The following is a 14,412-nucleotide window of genomic DNA, read 5'->3' as shown; positions in this document are numbered from 1 at the left end:
TTATGGTGAAGGGGTTTGTGTGTCCCAGGCATCCCAGGGACTATGTTGTCGGAGGTTAGGCTCTCCGATGGCAAATTGGTTCTGGGTGAGGAACCAGACAAAGAGCAACTCAAAAGACCCCTCTGAGTGAAACAAATAGGGAACAGTTCACCCTCCTGAGCTAGAGTTACTGGGGTCCCACCTGGGAGCCAAGCAAGGGGAGGGTGCTCAAGGGTGAGTGCCTGGTGGCCTGGTCTAAGCCCATGGGGGACGACTGGGCACAGCCTGAAGAAGGGATATGGGTCCCACCCCCCTGTACTCAAACAACAGAACATCATGCTCTTGATTTACCGTACGATCTACATCCCTACCCTCATATATGGTCATGAGCTGTGGGTAGTGACCAAAAGAATGAGATCACGGATACAAGCAGTGGAAATGAGCTTTCTCCGAAGGGTGACTTGTCTCTCCCTTGGAGATAGGATGAGGAGCTCAGCCATCTAGGAAGGGCTCAGAGTAGAGCCACTCCTCCACATCAAAAAGGAGCCAGTTGAGGTGGTTCAGGCATCTGACAAGGATGCATCCTGAGCACATCCTAAGTGAGGTGTTCCAGGCATGCCCCACTGGAAGGAGGCCCCCCAGGGCACACCCAGGACACACTACAGAGATTACAGCTCTCAGCTGGCCTGGGAACGCCTTGGTGTTTCCCTTTACAAGCCTAAGGAGATGGGCAGGGAGGGCAAGGTCTGGGTTGTCTGCTTAGGCTGCTGACCCCACCACCTGGGGCTGGATAAGCCACCTGGGGCTGGATAAGCCAGGGATGGATGGTGAAGTAATTATATCCATATTTGACTGAATGTTCAAATGTGATGGAAGTTTCCATGTTAAAGAATAAAACAGAAAAGAAGAAAATGTATTCTAATGGTATTGTTTTAGATCTGATCCTTAAATAGTTTTAACAAGATTGCTACAGGCCTCCAAACCTCATGTGGTCTTCGCATTAGCTCAAGAACAGGACAGAAAGAGCTTCAAGCACTAGGTCTCCATGGCTGAGCAGCTGCATCTGAGCCTTTCAATACCAAGGTCAAAGCAAAGAGTGTGAAAAGGAGTGTTCTCTGATGGACATGTCTAGATTTGGGGGTTGTCAGGAGATCAGTATTTGTATGACTGCTTTGTGCTAAGTGCAAGGTTTGGTGGTGGGAGGATTATAATGCAGGGTTGTTTTTCAGGAGTTGGGGTTGTCCCTTAGTTCCAGTGAAAGGAACTCTTAATGCTTCAGCATACCAAGAAACTTTAGACAGTTTCATGCTCTCAACTTTGTAAGAGTTTGGGATGGCCCCAAACTGTTCTTAGGCTACATAAGCGAGTTTGATGAGGAAGAATTGGTCTGACCTGCAAAGAGTCCTGAACTCAACCTAATCAATGACCAACCTCACAAATGTCCCTTTGGAAGAATGATCAAAACTTCCTAAATTATCTGTGTATCTGAGCCTCAGTCTCAGTCTCACTTCGCTGTTTTGTTGTGGGAATGGAGTCTCTGCCTTTGAGTCAGACAAGTAACTGCAGCAAAATACTCAACACTGTCACCTTAATTTGATCATGACAAGTGTAGAAAAGCTCAGACTGCAGCGTAGAGGTTGCTGAAAGGGAGGAAAGCTATAATAAGCTGGAAGTGATTCAAACACTGATTTCACTGGTGGTTGATTATTAACAATATTGTATGCAATTGATCAGGACCACTGAGTCACAGGGTTAAAATCTACTCATTTTGAAATAATTTCTGCAAGAAAACAAAGTTTTGCACAGTTGTTATGAGAGGTTTACATACACTCATCATGGGCATGAATTTGATGGTATTTCTGGGCTTTTAATGGTTTCTTTGAATTCTTGTTTTTCCAGGGTGGAGTGATCCAAATTAGCTGGTTTATTCACATAGACTGTAATGCTTCTAATCTACAAAGAAATTATCTCATTCAGTTGTGTTGTGTGCAGGCCTTTGGTCACAACATGTTGAACTCTCTCATTCATCAGCCACTTCGTTGCCTTATTACTCTGGCACAATTATGAAATCAAATCCAGTGTCCTTCACCAATCATTTCTGTTACACAAGCATATTTTATATTTTGCAGATGGCCACCCCTCCCTGAGCCTGGTTCTGCTGGAGGTTTCTTCCTGTTAAAAGGTTTTTCTTTCCCTCTGTAGCCTGCTTGCTCATAGGGGGTCATATGATTGTTGGGTTTTTCTCTGTATGTATTATTGTAGAGTCTACCTTACAATATAAAACAACTTGAGGCAACGGTTGTTGTGATTTGGGGCTGTATCAATAAAACTGAATTGAATTGAAGAAAATGGTATTTCCTTTCAAATTTCATGTGGCATTGAGCAAACATGACAAGTCATGCCACAAAAATAATCAGTAGGTTGTCTCTTTAAAATATAACAGATACTAGAGTGTCCAGATGGTCAAATGGAAAATATTGTAAAAAATGTTATTATTTGAAATGGAGTCACTTGGGTCTCACAAATTAAAAATATACATATATTCTATTTTGACAGGACAACCTACTGATATTTTTTGTTTTAGCAGTACAACGTAGTACAACAGAGCATTTTTTGAAGAAAATATCTTGTGTAGTATTTAATATTTGAAGCTAAAATTTCACAGTAGTTGTTATACGTGCCCAAACTTTGTACCATAACATTTTTATGAAAATCATAGATGGTTGAGCAGAATTCCTGTGTTGATTTCAACCAGAATGACCCATAAGCTGGGCTTGGCTTTACTGACTGTTTGAGGTTTGAAGTTACTTTTTAACAAGCATCTAGTAGTTTGTGTAATACAAGAAAAACTACCAATTAGCTTAAGAAATTACTGAGCTGTCCTTAAATTAACACCAAAGCTGGGTCCACTCCCTAGACCTTAAAGAAAGGCTGCAGCTTGGCAGAAATCCCACATAAGGAAATAGAGGGAGTCAGGACCAGAGCTGGGCAGTAACGCATTACAAGTAACGTGTTACTGTAATCCGATTACTTTTTTCAAGTAACGAGTAAAGTAAGGGATTACTATTGCAAAAAAAGGTAATTAGATTACCGTTACTTTCCCGTAAGCACGCTGCGTTACTGCGTTACTAAAACTGTGATTTTTTTGTGAGTGTCGCATGACAATGACGTAAGCGAGTGCGACGTTCGTGGCAACAGCTGTGTGCAGATCAACAATGGATAATACATCAGCTCTGTCCCAAAACGTAGGCTGCATCCTTCAGAGGACCTGGCCTTTGCGGTCTACGTGGGCCGGGTCCTTCGAAGACCAAGAAGGCCGGAAGTGCGAGGCTGTGAAATGGGACGGTCTAGCCTTCAGATTTGTGTCACCGCTGCCTCGGTGGAGTTTAATTAACTCGGCCATCTGCTCCTTGCTATCTAAAATATAACAGGACACTGGTGTAAATTCTCAACCGTCTCACACTTCTGTTCAGTTTTCTGTTTGACGTTTATTTAGCTGTGTGAAAATCCTGGAGGAACTCACCCAATGGATTAATAAAGTTTTATTTAATCTAATAATCTAATAACTTTGATCTCAGCCAAACCGATTTACTCCGGAACAAATAAAACACAGAAAAAAGCCAAACAATAACATTTTTAAGTTATCCGAGTGACTTATATATCATGTTTAACCTGAGTAGCGAAAGACAGCGGGGTCTGAAAACGATGTGCCGGGAGTCCGCTGCTCTCGCCAGCTCGAGTGACCCATCTAGCTATTGAGCGGGTGGGTAACAGACGTCCCCGAAAACGTCGCCGCACTTTTGCAAATATGCGATGTCTTGATAAACCAGTCAGATATTTGAAGTTTACACAGCTACTTTCTCGCCTGAAAATATGTTAAAAGTTTATTTTGTGACCCAGAAAGATTAATAAGAGTAATATTAAAACTTTGTAGCGGCCACCATTGTTGGAAACTGGAATTAGCTGGGCCTCGCTATGAATTCGGGGATATGGTGGGCCATGAAGGACACACCCGACGCATCTTTCAAATTCGGGGAAATGAAGGACGCATTTGTCGGCCGCATTTGAGGGAGTCGACGAATTGGGACAGCCTTCGTCGCCTGGCCGTGACGTAATCGGCCTTCAAATGCGGCCTCCGAAGGATGCAGCCGACGTTTTGGGACACAACAAACAAGTGCGGGAGAGAGCATGACCGTGCAGCGTTTAAAGCGTGAAAGTACTGCCCTTTCTTTGAGTTTGATTCCGTAAAACGTGACAAAAACATTATAGCGTCCGCTGTTCACTGCGTGAGAAGAAAACTTCTTTTTACAGCGAAAAAACCCCTAAACGTCCGAGCAAGCACCGAGTGCGCTACCACGGAATGGGAAATCCACAGACAAACTCGCGGATTCTTCCACTGACTGAGCGGCTCACCTGCACCAGCGCAAACCTCCGCCTGCCCCACTCCTGCTATACAGGTGAAAATAGAGCAACAGGACCGCTAGTCTTTGATTTTATTTATTTTCTGTTGTGTTTTACTTGCATCTATTTGAAAGACTGAGTGTAAACACAAAAACTATTTTATATGTTGGAATGTGCAGAAAATAGGTTTAAATGTTAAACAAATTTCTTCCAGTCAGAGAATGTTGCATATAATTTAATTTTTGCTTGATGCATAAAGTTAAAAGATTAAAACTAATAAAACAAGTTTTAAAAAGAGACTTTTTCCATTTGATTACATTTTATATGATGGATTAGGCAGAAAGTAGAATTGGGCTGAAAGATCTATTGCTTTATCACCTATTCAGATTGTAAATCATGTTTTTAAAAAGTAACTAAGTAACTAATTACTTTTGAAAATAAGTAATCAGTAAAGCAACAGGATTACTTTTTTGGGGAAGTAATCAGTAATTAGTTACTAGTTATTAGTGTTTTTCAAGTAACTTGACCAACACTGGTCAGGACAAAGACAAGCTATGAAAGAGAGAAAGCAAGTTTTTAACAATTACTAAGGCTGGTTTCAACCTCAAAATGCAATTTGGTGTATAAACACATTTAGAGTAAAGATAAAATGCATCATGGTAAACCACTAGCAACTCAGCTGAAGCATACCTAATGGATGGTTTAGGGCAGGGGTCCCCAATCTCAGTCCACGAGAGCCGGTGTCCCTGCAGATTTTAGATGTGTCCTTGATCCATCACAGCTGATTTAAATGGATAAATTACCTTCTCAACATGTCTTGAAGTTCTCCAGAGGCCTGGTAATGAGCTAATCATGTGATTCAGGTGTGTTGACCCAGGGTGAGATCTAAAACCTGCAGGGACACCGGCCGTCGTAGACTGAGATTGGGGACCCCTGGTTTAGGGTCATCTGATACAGCCCCAACAGGAAAGTATTGAAGAGTAATTTTAAAAATAGAGATAGTGTCTGACAGCAAAGTGCTCTACTGTGACTATATGGTACTGTCAAATATTTAGTCTTTGTGATGCAGCCTGATTACTAAAGGAGAATGATGGCAGGTAGAAAGATTTTATGTTCAAATATGGATTTAACAGGGAGCCAATGAAGATAAGCCAATATTGAAGAAATATAATCTCTCTTTGCATTCCTGTTAGTACTCTCGCAGGATGTTTTGGATTAACTGAAGACTTTTAGGGAGCTTTTCCAGCCCAGATAATAATGAATTACAGTAGTCCAGTCTAAAAATAAAAAATGCACTAATTTTAAGCATCACTCTCAAACAGGATGTTTCTAATTTCAGAGATTTTACAGAACTAAATGAAAACAGACCTAAATATTTCGCTGACATGTCAATTAAAAAAGATATCCTGATCAAAAACAAGTCCAGGATTTTTCACAGTGATGCTGGAGGTTAAAGTAAAGCCATCATGTATTTGATCAGACACTATTTTTCTAAGTTTTGTAGGGTCAAGTACAATAACCTCAGTTTAGTCTGAATTTAGAAGCTGGAAATTAGAGTTCATCCAGGGCTTGACGTCTTTAAGACATGACTGTAGTTTAACCAACTGATTTGTGTAACTGGGCTTCATGGAGGCATTTTTAAGAAAGCACATAGAAATTTAAAGATTTCTAAAGAGGATCTGGTAAACATACATAACAGTACATTAAACTTACTTGTAAAAACTATATTTTAAAGATTTATAGTACCTTCTTACCTACTTTTGTTTCTATCAATCACATTGACAGAGGATGGCGACCTATAGTCCAGCCTGAAAACCGGGGTTAAGTCTGTCTTTACTTAAACCCAGTTATCAGTCTGAAGGAGTCCTGACAGTATCTTGCACGGATTCCTTTCTGCTGCTGACTGATTTGCCTCCAAAGGTCAGACAGGCTTTGTTTTCTTCTCTAAACAAACACTATGACAGTGTGCAATGTACAGACAAGTCTGTCATTCTTTACAAAAGCAGGCACTGAGGACAAAAATTAGTTGTTGTCGGCAAGGTACCTGTGTGTGTCAAGCTGTTTATTCTCAGTATATTTTACAAGAAAAGTGTCAGATTATTACATAAAAGTGTTTGGACTTGAATTCAAACAATGTCTCCTTGATTTCACACAAACTGCAGACTGAGGTTACTCTGTCATGTCTAATATGTTTGTGATCAGTGATGATATACTATTAGATGTTATAATACCCCTAATCCAAGAAATAATCATTAGGAAAAAGTGAAACAGGTTTAAAACTAGACAAACAGCATTAGGTCTGTGTTTTATTAACTGTTTTACAGTTAGTAGTATCATAATTCTTAAAATACTGTTCTAAATTTAACACACTGAAACTCACAATTCAAAACAGAAGTGTGTTGTTTGTGTTAAACTGTTTTACCCAGCGTCCTCTGCAGGTCTGAGACTGAAGTGCAGCTGGTTCTCAGAGGGATGACCTGCCAGGCTGTACTTCAGCGTCACACAGCCCTCTGCTGCCTCTGAGCTCTGACACAGAATTACAGTGTTAGAAGTCACGTTAATTACTGTCATCAAATACCTAAACAACAACATGAGAGGCTGCTGCTCCTACCTGTCCAGTGAGCTGGGCATAAATCAGTGACCTCTGACCCTGGAAAAGTGCTGTGATTGGTGGAGAGAGGACAGTGACCGACACGTCCTTTGGTAAATCCCATGTGACTGAGATGTCGACCACAGCTGGCTGCAGAGCAAATCGCAGCGACTGCATCACCTGAAAAATAATGAAAAACTCTTCAAATATGACACTCAAGTCCAGCCAGAAATTAGTTGCCATCTGCCCTCACATAATTCCCCTGCCTGTCTCATTCAGCTATGTATTTTTGCACTTGTTCAATAAAGTCACTAAACTGATCACTGTCTGTTTTGGTTTCTGCACTTGGGTCCATCTTTTGTGTCGGCCTCTGGGCGTTGTGTTAGTAGGAACTGACCAGGAAATTGGACTCAGTGGATCCAATTCACACAGCAATTGCAAAACAGGGTGCCAGATTAGATGAATACCAGCAGATGTTGCAGTTCCTAGGTGGTCAATGTAAACCTATCGAAGACAAACACAAAAAGATACTCGCCTCTATTCTTGAGCTTAAATCAGATCTCATGTCCGACACGGCACCCATTTCTGCATCCTCAAAGCCATCGCCGGTGTTTGCTAAGGCCACTCCGCCTGTCACATCCCCATCGCTTTCAATGATACCGGTTTTTAGAGCTGCAGTATCCCCTGCCCCCGACCCGTTCGCTGGTGAATTGGGTCGGTGTAGGGGATTCCTTTTGCAATGCTCATTAGTTCTCAACCGCTCTCAGCGTTACTTCCCTGATGATGCTTATAAGCGCTCGTATTTTGTGGGGATGCTGGGGGGAAAAGGGCTCGCCTGGGCCAAAGCTTACTTCACTTTTCATCAGATCACTACCTGCCTATATGAGGGAGAGTGGGGTCAAAAAGAGCCTTTAGCCTCACTGCACCCAATTTTGTTTCTCGCCAATCCCAGCACCGCCACCTCCAGTCCCAGTATCCATTCTGTCTCCATGGCTTTCCGTGTCAGAATCTCCCCCAGAATCCATGCAGGAAATGTTTGTATTGTAGTTCTCCAAATCACTTTATAGCAACCTGTCCAATTGGGCTAAATGACTCCACCTGCCAGTAAATTTGGGGATAGTGTGGGCGAATCCCTCACTTCATCTGAATCTCTGCTTCTCCTTCTGGTCACCCTCAGTCTCAACCAGATCACTAGGTCACTTCAAACCTCAGCAGATTCAGGAGATGAACAGAACCTAATTGATATTAAGTTAACTAATGAGTTACATCTCCCTTTGATCCCGTTAAATCCTCCCATCCCTGCTACAGCCCTTAATAACCAGGTTTTCTCTACCATTACCCACCAGACCAAAGCCATATAAGTATTATTACCTCAGGCAATAACCAGACCCAGGAGATGGTGCCCTTTACTCTGGGGTGGATGCAAGCAGACTGCTCCCAGTCCTGCAGCAGCAAGGAAGCGCATCAGTCCAGACCTCAACAAGACAGCATGCTTGTCCTCCAGGCCCCCGCCCCAGATGGCGAACAGAGACCAGCGGTTTGTGACGACCCCATGCCTCACTCTGCCCACTCATATGTGGTGTTGATTCGTGCTGTTCTAAAGTGAATTTAAAACATGGGAGGGGCATGGTGCCAATGACCTGCCCCTGTTCACCTGCCAGACAAAAGCCAGTGTCAGCATGGCCCCGCCAAAGAACCCTCAATGTCAACATGTATTTAAAATTGAGAGGTGGGCACCGGCACCAGAAGTGAGGCTGAATAAACAGACTGACTTGAATCGCCTTCTCAAAATTAAAACACGTATTCACAACTGTTCCCATTCTCATCCATCCCGACCACTCAAAGCCGTGTAGAAGTAGACACATCAGACACTGGCGTCGGAGCAGTCCTCTCACAGTGCTCAGGTCCTCAAGGCAAACTACAAGCCTGTGCCTTCTTTTCTCGCAGTCTCTCCCCAGATATTATGATGTAGATGACCGCAAGTTGTTGGCTGTAAAATTGGGCCTAGAAGAATGGAGACACTTACTAAAGGGGGCAGAGCATCCTCTTGTGGTCTGGACCGATCACAAGAACTTAACTTATTTGAGGACAGCCAAGAGATTGAATACCCGTCAGGCTCGCTGGTCACTATTTTACTAACGTTTTAACTTCTCTATTGCCTACCATTTAGGGTCCAAAAATGTCAAACCTGACGGCTTCCCCCACCAGTTTGCCAAGGACATCAGTACCCCTGTGCCTGCCAACATTCGTCCCTGCTTTGTGTATGGTAGGCGTTGTGACCTGTGGGATGGAGGACACAATCCAGCAGGCCCTCCAGGAGGTACTGGCCCACCTGGTCGACAGTTTGTACCTGCCTCTGCACGTACCACAGTGCTCCACTGATGATGATGATGATGAAGCCATTTATTTGCCACTTGCAGATGCCTGCAGCAAGATTGAAACTCTTCCAACCGTACATATAATATACAAACATCACCAGGTCAGAACATGTAGTGTAAAGAAAAAACAATGAAATCTACAACACAATAGGGGAATGGAGGAGAGAAAAAGAGAATTCTACTCAGACTGAGCTCCTAGTAGGAGATCAGTATGAGAACAGAAAACAAAAAAAACCAACAACTCCTCAGCACAAAAAGCACCTGAATCTTCACACCATAACACCATGAAAACACATCAAAAGCAACAGGTGCGGGTATGGGGTGAGAGTTTTCTTTTGTGGACAGCAGCATCCGGTCCTGCAGCAATCTACGTTGGGCTGGTCCAGTTGACCCGTCGTCTGCATCGGGTGGGGGCAAACATCGGAGGCGTTTGGGATGGGTGAGTACGTATCTGTGTCAGTGCATGTGTGTGTGTGCATGTGTATCATACCATATCATATCATATCATATCATATCATATCAAATTTATTTGTATAGCACATTTAAAGACCAAAGTACACCAAAGTGCTTTCCAGTAAAACCATGATACAGATAAAATCACAATATAAAATATAAATTACAGATATAAAATAATTACATAATGTAAATGCAGAACCAGATGAAAATCACCCTAATTTGGGTGCGGCAATGGCTTCAGCCAAGACCTAGGTTGCACTAAGAGCAGTTGACCCGATGATCTTAGTGCTCTCTTAGGGCTATACAGACAGAGGAGATCAGCTAAGTAATCAGGTGCCATCTTATTTAAGATTTTATAAGTAAACAATATGATTCTTAAAATCGATTCGATATTTGATAGGAAGCCAATGTAAGTTGGCTAGAACAGGGGTGATGGAATCATACCTTCTAGTGCCGGTTAAGAGACGTGCTGCAGCATTTTGGACCAACTGCAATCGTTGAAGGAGCGAAGATTGGCGGCCCAAGTAAAGAGAGTTACAATAATCTAGTCTTGAAGTAATGAATGCATGAATAAGTTTCTCTAGATCTTTGCGTGGTATATAAGGTTTAGCCTAAGAAATTAGTCGTAGTTGATGGAAGCTACTTTTTACCACAGTAGACACCTGTTTATCCAGTTTGAAGGAATTATCCATAAAAACTCCAAGATTCCTAACAGCATCAGTGAGGTGAATAGCAACAGGCCCAAGAGTACCAGTTAGTTGTCCCAGAGGCATATTTCTATCAAAAACAATAATTTCCGTCTTCTTTTCATTTAGGGTAAGAGAGTTACATAATAACCAGTCTTTGACATCCCTCAAACAATCAAACAGAGGATGTAGTGAAAATGAAACATCCCCAGTCAAGTGGAAGTAGATTTGAATATCATCAGCATAACTCCAATTTTAGCTATGTCTGTGAAGGTTCTCCAATTTTAGCCAAATTACATTGGCTCCCTGTTAAACATCGCATAGATTTTAAAATTCTTTTGTTCACTTTTAAAATTCTGAATAATTTAGCGCCCAGCTATCTTTCTGAACTACTCCACTTATACAATCCCAACAGAGCACTTAGATCGTCCATTCACATGCTCCTAGCACAACCTAGGTCTCGAATGAAGTTGAGAGGTGACTGGGCCTTTGCAACCGTGGCACCTAGACTCTGGAATAACCTCCCTGTTCATATTCATACTGCCAAGTCTATCCAGTCTTTTAAATCACGTCTTAAAACTTATCTTTTTACTTTGGCTTTTGATTCTAACTAGTTGGCTGTTCTAACTTGTTGTGTTGTTACCTATTGTTTGTTGTCCTGTTTTATTGTTTGTTTTAATTGTCTCATGCTTTTACTGACTTTGAAGCACTATGGTCAACATTGTTGTTTTAATATGTGCTATATAAATAAATTTTGATTTGATTTGATTTGATCAGCATAGCAATGAAAAGAGACATTATGTTTTTCAAAAATGGAGCCCAAGGGCGTGTACATGTACAGGGAGAACAACACAGGACCCAGCACCGAGCCCTGAAGCACACCACAGCGAAAAGGGGCAGAAGAAGAGGTATGTTTTCCCATCGTGACAGAGAACGACCTCTCAGAAAAATATGATTTAAACCATGTAAGAACATTTTCTTTAAGGCCAACTACATGTTCTAACCTTGCCAAAAGAATCTCATGGTCAACCGTATCGAAGGCTGAAGTCACATCTAATAGAATTAAGACCGCAGAGCGCCCAGAATCAGTGATTAGAAGGAGGTCATTGAAAACTCTTAGTAGGGCAGTTTCGGTACTGTGACGCAGTTTAAATCCGGACTGGAATTTATCACTGATACCGTTTATCTCTAAATGGGTCTGTAGTTGCTGAAGCACTATTTTCTCTAAACTTTTTGACATAAAAGGAAGTTTAGAAATTGGCCTGTAATTTGCGAGAACATTATGATCAAGGCTGCTTTTCTTAATAACAGGTTGCACGACTGCATGTTTAAAGACAGTCGGAACACAGCCAGATAACAGTGATGAGTTCATTAAAAGTAAGATACATGACCCAATTGTATTCAAAGCATCCTTAATGATACGAGAGGGAATAATGTCATGCAAAGACATTCTCAGGTTATTAATTATTTCCTTTAAAGTCGAGAATGACACAGGTTCAAACTGTTGAAAAGCCGTTGAACATTTGGAAACTGGGGCTTGATTTACTGCCCCAGGGGCCCTTAACACTGAGATTTTATCTATAAAATGATTAGGAAATTTTTTGCAGAGAGCCGGGGAGGCCTCTCTCGAAACATCAGAGCAAGGATTAACCACTGAGTTAAAGATTTTAAACAGAACTCGAGGATTGTGACTATTAGTAGCAATGATGTTTGACAAAAAAGAAGCTTTTGCCATTTTGACGGCCATCTGAAATTTAGATCAGCTCGTATGCAGAATGTCAAGGGACACCTGGAGTTTATCTTTTTTCCATCTCCTCTCTGCTCGACGACATTCACGTCTAAGAGCCAGGATGGATTCATTTAGCCAGGGTTGGCGAGGTGTTTTATAGCGTTTAGGCTTTACTGGAGCCACAGTGTCCAAAACAGAGGAGCATGTAGAAATGAAAGAGTTGACAAGGTCATCAACCGAGAGAGCTGCATTACTAATGACATTATAACAGGCAGAGTTAACAAAGACCGCAGAGAAATTGGCAACAACGTCAGGATTAATCATACGCACAAGGCACAGTGGACACTCTGAATTCAGTTCCATATTGCATAACTCAATATCAAACATAACCGGGAAATGGTCCGAAATCCCAGCATCGTTAATGTCCGTGATGGAAATTTCCAGTCCATATGACAAAACCAAATCAAGCGTATGGCCTTTAATGTGGATTGGTTTTCTTACCCATTGAGTAAGATTAAAAGAGTCAATAAGGGCAAGGAAGTCCTTAGCCAATAGGTCCGCCTCACAACATATATGAATGTTAAAATCACCAGAAATAAGAACACCATCATAATTTAAAAAGAGAATTCCTAAAAGATCAGCAAATTTACAGATAAAATCCTTGTTGTGCTTCGGAGTCCGATACACCACTGCACAGAGAGTCCGGGGGGAACCGGTCAGCTCCAGTAGTTGTACTTCGAAGCTGGAATACAAGGCAGGAGGCAATTGCTGCATTCGGAGTTTACTTCGATCTGATTGACTGTTTAACCAACATTAAACAATGGTTGAACAATAATTGCTTACAGCTAAACCCGGCCAAAACAAACTATGATTACTGCACCAGACAGTGCAATACCTGATATTAAATGGCGACTGGGTGACTTAGGTCTCTACGGTGTTTGGACTCGGTGGAGACCTTCAAAAAGCATCTAAAGACATTTTTATTTCCCAAAGGTTTTAATTAGACCAGGGTTTTTATGATGTATTCATGACTGTATTGTGTTTTTACCTTGTAAAGCACTTTGTGACACATGTCTGTGAAAGGTGCTATATAAATAAACTTTACTTACTTACTTACTTCTAAAAGCCGAGGCTAGCCCTCCACCCATGCCCACGGTCCTAGGGAGAGTCAAAGAACACAGTATGTGTATGTGTATCCTGTGTTCAACTGAGATAGTGTCCCTTCACCCAGTTAAGCGAAAGTCAACAGTCCACAGCTTACACAGGTGGCTTTGGCAGGATATGGGTGCAGAGAGCCATAACAATCTCATTATTGAGGAGAAGAATTTGTTATTTTCAACAAGCTGGCCCTGAGGGGCCCTCTAGCGATGTGGGTAGCCAGATAAGAGAAATGATTTTTCGGTTTAGTACAAACGAGCTGCTTAAATATCCGTCACTGGTCACCAGGTCTGTCAATTTCCTGTTGAAGAGCCATGAGCTTCCCCAAGATCTTATCCACGTTGCGTTCAAAAAGAACAGTCTGAGTACTCGCAGTCCGTCTCATCGCTTCAATCATAGCGGCTAGCCTTGTGGGGTTTCTTCAGTCTTTGATAAGCCAGGGCTGAGCCAGCTCCAATCAGCAAGAACCCTGTTATCATGGTTCCGAATAGGTATAAATCTTCTATGTCCTCAATCCACAGTCCTGCCAGTACACGACGCGCCACTGCTCCCACCCATCCATCGTGTATCCGGCAGGAAACGTCCCTCCAGGACAATCGGGGTGTCCTGAAGCAGGGCTTCTCATTGAGAAAAGGGTCAGTTTAATTCACAGGTGTGGAGGTCATTCTGTTCAGCATTAGGAGGCTGGGTCAGTCTATTATATCCGGGTCAGGATATCATATCCAGACCAACAGTCAAACAGAGAAGATGAATCCAGAGCTCGAGGCTACACTTCCCTGTCTCACTTCCAACAACCCTTCAACCTGGTCATCATATCTTGTCTGAGTGGTGTATGCACACTGATCTCACACTTCATCCGCTAATGGTTTTTCTCCCATTGAGATCTCCTTAGGATAACAACCACTTTGTTCCCAGAAACATAGAGAGAGAGTACAGTAGCGGTGATGTCAACATGTCTGGACACGGGCCAGAGAGACATTACACTGGAAGGATGAGCGCCAGTGCAGTTATGCAGACCGCCACAGAACACCTGCT

The 14,412-nt window shown here is 42.3% G+C and overlaps 1 pseudogene; it reads right to left on the bottom strand.

Annotated features, from left to right (window-relative positions):
* LOC116313897 overlaps positions 1 to 14,412 on the bottom strand; it is a 40,318-nt pseudogene that overhangs the window by 19,439 nt on the left and 6,467 nt on the right.

Source organism: Oreochromis aureus, linkage group 14 (assembly GCF_013358895.1).
Source record: "Oreochromis aureus strain Israel breed Guangdong linkage group 14, ZZ_aureus, whole genome shotgun sequence".
Classification (NCBI taxonomy): Eukaryota; Metazoa; Chordata; class Actinopteri; order Cichliformes; family Cichlidae; genus Oreochromis; species Oreochromis aureus.
Note: the sequence above shows the minus strand (reverse complement) of the source record. Positions and strands in the feature narration are given on the sequence as shown.